Source organism: Cheilinus undulatus, linkage group 18 (genome assembly GCF_018320785.1).
Source record: "Cheilinus undulatus linkage group 18, ASM1832078v1, whole genome shotgun sequence".
NCBI classification, from domain to species: Eukaryota; Metazoa; Chordata; class Actinopteri; order Labriformes; family Labridae; genus Cheilinus; species Cheilinus undulatus.
The window spans coordinates 37,633,401-37,640,593 of NC_054882.1; the positions used below are offsets into that span (position 1 = coordinate 37,633,401).

The window sequence follows — 7,193 nt, forward strand, 5'->3', positions numbered from 1 at the left end:
AATAGCCTATATGTTACAAAATTTAAACGTTTTCTGAAAATAACTCCCTTGATGCCAGCCCAGCTTAGCTCTCAGTGTTCAGGAATCAAACATTTAATACAAAAAAATAAACTGAATTTAAATGGGCACAAACTCTTTCTTCTAGTATTTACAGGTCCATGTGCATGGATAGTTTGGTTGTAAGATGTGCAAAGTAGGGCTGAACGATTTACAAAAATAATCTAATTGCAATTTTTTTCCCCCAATATTGCGATTGTGGTTTAATATGCCATTATTTTTAGGTTCCTCATCCTATGGATTGTTCAGCAAACACAAGCAATAAACCATTCTACATTATAACCACCACAATGTTAGATAACCCAAATAAAACTAGGGATGAATGATTTGGCTCAACTGCAGTACTGAAGGAGAAACATTTTTGTTATTCTCATTTACAATATTATACATGAACAGAAAAGGTAGGAATTTTGTAAACTATTCAACAGTCATTTGAATGTGTGCATAATATGTGTAGAGCATAAAATCTCTGCTGCAAAAAAATTGTATCAAACTTGTATTTTGAAACATTATTGCAATGTCTGCGATTTGAAAATTGCAACAGGACATATTGCAATTTAATCTCATTTGCGATTAATTGCCCAGCCCTAGTGCAAAGGGTGCAAGAATGCTGACTAGACATGATGAGAATAAAACACGCATGAGCAGATGTACATGAGGGAGAGAAGATAGTCTCAGATAGTTGATTAGTGCATGTAGAAGAGATCTGCATGATCAAACAGAGGAAATGTCTATTAGTGGGTGTTGTGTTTGTGCTGCACCATTTGGAAATGATGTGAGACTGTGATTACACCGGAATATTGCAATAGTGAATACCATTTAATCCATAAATGTATCATGAGTCTACTTGCTTGCTCATCAAGGAAAATGCAGAGAATAATGATAGTTTTAAAGTGTGTATTATCAACTTAAAACATACAAATGTTCAATAGCATAAAAATGCAAACGCCTGAATTTTTATAGTGCTGCTTAAAATAACTTAAATAAAAGGTTTTCTTTTTTTTTTTGTTTTGTTTTGTTTTGTTTTGTTTTTTTTAAGGCACTTCTACAAAGTGCAATAGTGGCACAGTTGGAAAATTAAAGGCCTTTCTTCATGCATTTATTTTTCACCTTTCCACTTAAAAAAATGCAACCTTTAATGTGATTTAGGTAATTGCACATCCTGGGATTGGATGAATTGTGCAACATTAAACATTGGTATCAGGCATCAGCTAAATTATTTTAAACATCAGTATCTACATTGGCAGAGATTTTTAAAATTGGTACATCTCTACATTCAACTGGATAATTTTTTTGTGTTCTTTCTCTGGATTTTCTGATTTTAAAAACTCTTACTAATAAGGCCGTCCTCCTCTTACCTCAAACATCAGCCCAAAAAAACTAAACTATTCTATCTAAATGAAAGCCTGAATGAATGCTCAAACACGTTAAATAATACCTCTGACATCAAATCGAATCTTTGCATTTACTCAAATAAAATAACAATTAATCTATGAGCAAATTCATCAAATAATAGAAATAAAGGAAACAGCTGCAACACTTGAAATGAGATGTGTGAAGCATTGAGATGATTCCAGAAATGATGCAAAAATAAAATCAGTAAAGGCCCCAAAAATACATTTCTGTCTTTTCAGTTTTGTTTGTTCATCCTAAATGTTGACAGTCTGATGCAAGATGTTTCTTTTTCCAGTTTCATTCATATATTATTAAATTTCTCAGCAGACTGAAGGATGGTTCCAGTGCAAACATTGGCATACCTTCAAAAACAAGAGCCTAAACTACAGATGAACCTTCATTTTCTGTGTGCATCAATCCCAGCACTTTAATAGAAGATGGAAGAGGATGGAAGAGGAGTAAGAGTGAGGGTGGGTGTGTGTGTGTGTGGGGGGGGGGGTATTTTGGCGCGGGTTTGGCGGCGTGGGCACCGTGTTGTTATCAGCTACTCTGCAGGCAGGACACGCCTTCTCTGGGCTCTGTGGTTCTGCTGCAGCACCCTTCACGGCATTACATCACCCAGTTAGAGAGCACCCAGCACCCCACAAACGCCTGCACGCACACGCACACACACCATCTTCGACGGCTGCACCATGCAGACATCTGCAGACATCAAATGTCTGCTTTTACACTGCTCAGAAAATACACCCCAGAAAATCGAAAAACACGTGCAGGAATCACTGCAGACACATGGAAAAAAAAATGTTACACACACCAGTCAAAGCTGCTGCACACCTCTATCTCCGCACAAATCACTACACACACTCAGCAAAGAACACACCCACAAACACCTCGCCTTTTTCTCTCACCAGCAGCCGTTTATGTAACATCACACTGCATAGCATACACTCTGTTTCTCCAAGGATGCATTTAAATCATCAGACTACTTTACACAATAATTTGGTCAATCAGCTGAAATCAGAGCCAAACATCACAAGCATGTCCGTTTCTGGGCCTTGAATTAATTTAAAACCACTGCAGCAAAAACGAAGCATCCGTTTGATTTTATTCTGAAGGATTCTGCTAAGGTGCTCCAGCTCAACAGGAAAACATAAAGGAAAAGAGCATTCCCTAAAAATCCTGCGTAATATTTGCCTCTCCCCGCCCAGAGGGATTAGTGTTACCTTGAGAGCCCTTGGCTTTTTGCGCCTGATTTGTCAGCGCAGTTAATCGGCTGCCAACCAGAACAAAAAAAGCAGGACAGCCAAATTACCCAAAACAACCTCCATCCTACCCCCACAAACCCACCCACGTCACCCCAACCTTAAATATAGTGGGGAGGAGAGCGACAGGGAAAAATCAAACCAGAGGAGGGGACTGGAAAATACGCACAGTGCGTAAAAATAAACCCTCAGGGAAAAAAGGGTGATTGGATGTGTTTTCATATTTCAGTTTAACAGCAAATAATTCACCCACCCTGCCTTTACTCCAGTCTTAAATATATGGGAACATGGCGACAAGAGGAATTCACTTAAGGAAGGAGGGGATCATGGGCTACTATTTAGAAAAATTACGCACCGTGCGTAAAAATTGTACGCTCAGAAAAAAAGGTGTTAATTATTCTACTATATAAAACAAAGTGTGGGGAAATCACGCAGCAAATATATTCAATTCAGTCTGATTGGTTTAATTTTTAGAAAACCCAATCCTGAATAAAAAGGGAAAAAGGCAGCAAGGAAAATTCAACGGAGGGGAGGGAGGGGTCATAGGCTACTATTTGGAGAAATTACGCACAGCGCGTAAAAATCAGAGGAGGTGATTAGAGGGGTGTAATGTTTAAAGTTGAGCCTAAATCCACCCACGACACCAAAACCTTCACATGTAGAGGGGGAGTGGGCGAAAAGTAAAATTAACGAGGAGGAAGAAAATACGCACCGTGCGTAAAAACGCATGCATGATTACAGTATGTTAATATTTAATCTGACACAACTCATGGAGGGCACATTGAAATGATGGTTCAATCACGTTTATTTGAGTCTGCTCAGTTTGAAAATGAGAGAATACCTTTTAAAAACAGAAGTAAAAATCCTGACAGTCATTTGGACATCTGTAAAAGCAAGAATCGTTTCTTTTTTTTCCACTAAGGCCAACAAATACAGAAAATGTTTTTAAGGCCTTCGTATAAAAAAATAAAGCCTACACATGGTGATGCTTCGATGCTTGAAGTGATGATGTGAAGCTCTGTGGCTGCAGGTGATGAAGCACCTTTAGGCCCTTTGCAGGGAAAAAGAGACGCATTCCCTGGCTGCTGGGTCACGCCCATTCTCAAGCCCGTTTTTTTTTTTTTTTTTTTCCTTCTGGAAAAAGCCTGATTAGGAATTCCCTCTGCATAAATGCACAAGAATCGTCTAATCCTATTAACTCTTAAAATCCGACACATCGAAATGTGCGCTGCAGCGATGAAGAAAAAATATAATTGTCATCCTCATTTTTGGGGGCGAATACGCACCAGTTTGGATTCATGATTTCAAACTAAAACTGCAGATTATTTTTACAGATTTATCACGAAGCATCACACTGATTCAACCTCGAGGCCTTTAACTCTCTATCTTGTTTATTTTGCTGCATATTTTTGCGCACGAGGCCTCGTCTTTTTTTCCCCTCCTGCAATTAAACCTGTCAAATGTGCTGCACTAAATGGGACATCCAGCATTCGTCGCAGTGTGAATGAGAAGGCAGGGCTCTCTGAAATTAAAATTTCTAAATGGATTTTGCAGTCTTATCTACAAAGCAGGCCCGGGCTCAGGATTTTTTTTTTCTCTCCCTAAAATGTGGATTGATGAAAGAGAAGAAAAAAAAACTTGACGTGCGGCATGAAATGCAATTTCTAGGGAGCAGAGCAGCCACATTTCTGCAGACCTCCCTCACGTCTCTGCGGACGCCATTTGATCCACAAGGGAATCATCAGAATCATCCTGTCAGTTTGGAAAAAAAGCATTTTTTTATTTCATTGAATAAATGTATCAGCATGCCTCGTGCTGACAAAACGAACCGATTTGTCTGATTTATGTCGATATTTCTTGCGCATTTAAAACGATTCTTATGTTCAGCCTATGTGGTTTTAATGTCGCTGATTTTTAAAGTAGAATCCGTTTGATTATGGCGGTAAATGTGTGGAAACATCAGCCCACAGCTGGATGTTTTTACGCAGACACAGAGGAAGGAGGGTAATGGAGGAATGTGATGGTGTCTGCATGGTGAGGAAGGAAGTGTGCAGCCTGCTGGTTTCCACAGAAGGTCATGTATCAAACCGCTGCATGTCAAAGCTCCACGCTCGGATTACATCGAAATATGCATCTATATTTAAAGAGAGGATGAGCTCGTGTGTTTGATGGGTGTGCGCGCGGTGCCAGTGCGCATTTGTTTGACATTTTAACATGAAGCTGCAGACGAAAACAATGCGTGGACATCGGACACCTGGCGTTCACGTTATTCATTATTCATCACCCGAAAAACAAGGTGCTTGCAGGTCGTCGTTCTGAGTCTGTTTTTACCATCAGAACCCTCTCTGTTTGACACACAAGTGTGATTCATCGATGCTCGGATGTATTTGAGAGATAAAATACAAAATAAAATAGATAATTCATAGAGTAAACATCGCCTGAGGGAGCAGAGGACGTGCGTAATTCTACACCCGCCTGTCACTGTGCCTCTCTCTGCTCCTCCAGGGGGGATTTAAAGGCCAGCATCGTTTTTTAAAAAAAAATCCATTTTTTTTATTCCCACAAACGCCGCTTTTCCTCGGAGGAGACACCCACCTGCTCCAGCTCGGTATGCTCACCGTTCCCGGCGCGCACAGACAGAAAAAAAAGTCCTGTCAAAGTGGTAAGTTCCTTCCTTCCGCGCTACCTGTGCGCCAAGAGTCCAGCCCTCCTGCCTCACATTTCCTCTGGAACCTTCTCCTCTTTTTGTTTCTGCCCCTTCAAATCAAATTCAGAAGGTTTTTCTACAACATGAACAGGTTGGAGTGAAAACACGACGCTACTGACCTTACACAGAACACCAAGAGTATCCAAGAGCAAAAATCCAGGCGTAAACTCCACAGAGCCGCAGAATGGTAAATTCCAGGTTCCGGTTAAAAGCAGCAGAGTGTCCGTGATGGTGCTGGTGCTGGAGCGGCGAGGGGCGGAGAGCACCAGGCGGTGGGTACCGGGGCTGGTTTATGCTCCCTCACGGTGCATCATGCGCACAGAAAGCCGCTGTTGGCTCGGTGAGACTCGAAGCGGCTGCAGGCAAGATGCGCACGCGCACATACAAACACACACACGCACAGGCGCACACACTCGGGTCCGCCCTCCACTCGGCACCAGCACACACCATTTAAAGGAGCACAGGCTGAGTGGGGCCGGCACACGTGGGTACGTGGACGCTTCTTCACCCTTCAGGATGGTGCTATCCAGACTGAGGATTCTGGGTTAGTTGGGATATTATCAGGTTGTTTCTGTGTGTTTTTCGGTCCGTGCATGTTGGTGTCGACAAGAGTCAAGTTTTCAAACAGGTAGCTGCTGTCAAAGCTGCAGTCAACATGATTTATGAGGCTGCAGCGTGATTTGAATGATTCCCATGGTAAGAAGAGAAATTTGTTGACTGAGACAGTGATTAAAAATGTTTGTTCACTCCCCTTTTTCCACGAGGAAGACTATAAGACGAGCAAAAATAGATCTTTGATGACAAAAATCTCTAAGGAAAAGTGAGTGTAGTTTTCATCAAGAAGACCAAATAAGACTACAGTCATGGACGAAAGTATTGGTACCCTAAGATTTTTCCAGAAAATACACCATTTCTCCCAGAAATTGATGCAATTACAAATGTTTTTAGTACGCATGTGTTTATTTCCTTTATGTGCATTGGAACAACACAAAAAAACAGAAGACAAAAGACAAAATTAACATAATTTTACACAAAACTCAAAAAATGGGCCGGAAAAAATTGCTGGCACCCTTTTAAAACTGTGGGTAAATCATTTTATTTCAAGCATGTGATGCTCATTTAAACTCACCTGTGGCAGTAACAGGTGCTGGCAATCTAGAAATCACACCTGAAGCCAGTTAGAATGTGTAAAAGTTGACTTAACCTTTGTGTTGTGTGCCTGTGTGTGTCACACCAAGCATGGAGAAGAGGAAGAAGAGCCCAGAATTGTCTGAGGACTTAAGAAGCAAAATTGTGGAAAATATGAACAATCTCAAGGTTACAAGACCATCTCCAGAGATCCTGAAAGTCCTTTGTCCACTGTGTGTAATATAATCAAGAAGTTTATAACCCATTGAACTGTGGCTAATCTCCCTGGACGTGGACGGAAGAGTCAGTCAACTTCCACACAAATTCAGGCTGTCCTGCAGACTCAGGGTGCAAAAGTGTCAGCTCGGACCATACGTGGTCATCTGAATGAGATGAAGCGTTATGGCAGGAGACCGAGGAGAACCCCACTGCTGACAAAGACACATAAAAAAGCCAGACTGGAGTTTGCAAAAATGTACCTGAGTAAGCCTCAAACCTTCTGGAAGAACATTTGTGGACAGATGAGATAAAAGCAGGTCATTCTACTGTTTACAGAAAACAGAATGAGGCCTCTACAAAGAAAAGAACACAGTACCTACAGTCAAACATGGTGGAGGTTTAAAGATTTTTTGGGGTTATTTTGC

General features: G+C 41.1%; 1 protein-coding gene across 5 annotated transcripts in view; it reads right to left on the bottom strand.

Annotated features, from left to right (window-relative positions):
- The window catches only part of nrxn3a (neurexin 3a), a 275,340-nt gene extending 269,659 nt beyond the window's left edge, over positions 1-5,681 (bottom strand). For all 5 annotated transcript variants that reach the window (XR_005993299.1, XM_041812741.1, XM_041812742.1 and 2 more), the window contains exon 1: positions 5,541-5,681. The gene's annotated coding sequence lies outside the window, so the exon portion shown is untranslated. The remainder of the gene's footprint in view (positions 1-5,540) is intronic.
- Between the last annotated feature and the right edge of the window lie 1,512 nt (positions 5,682-7,193).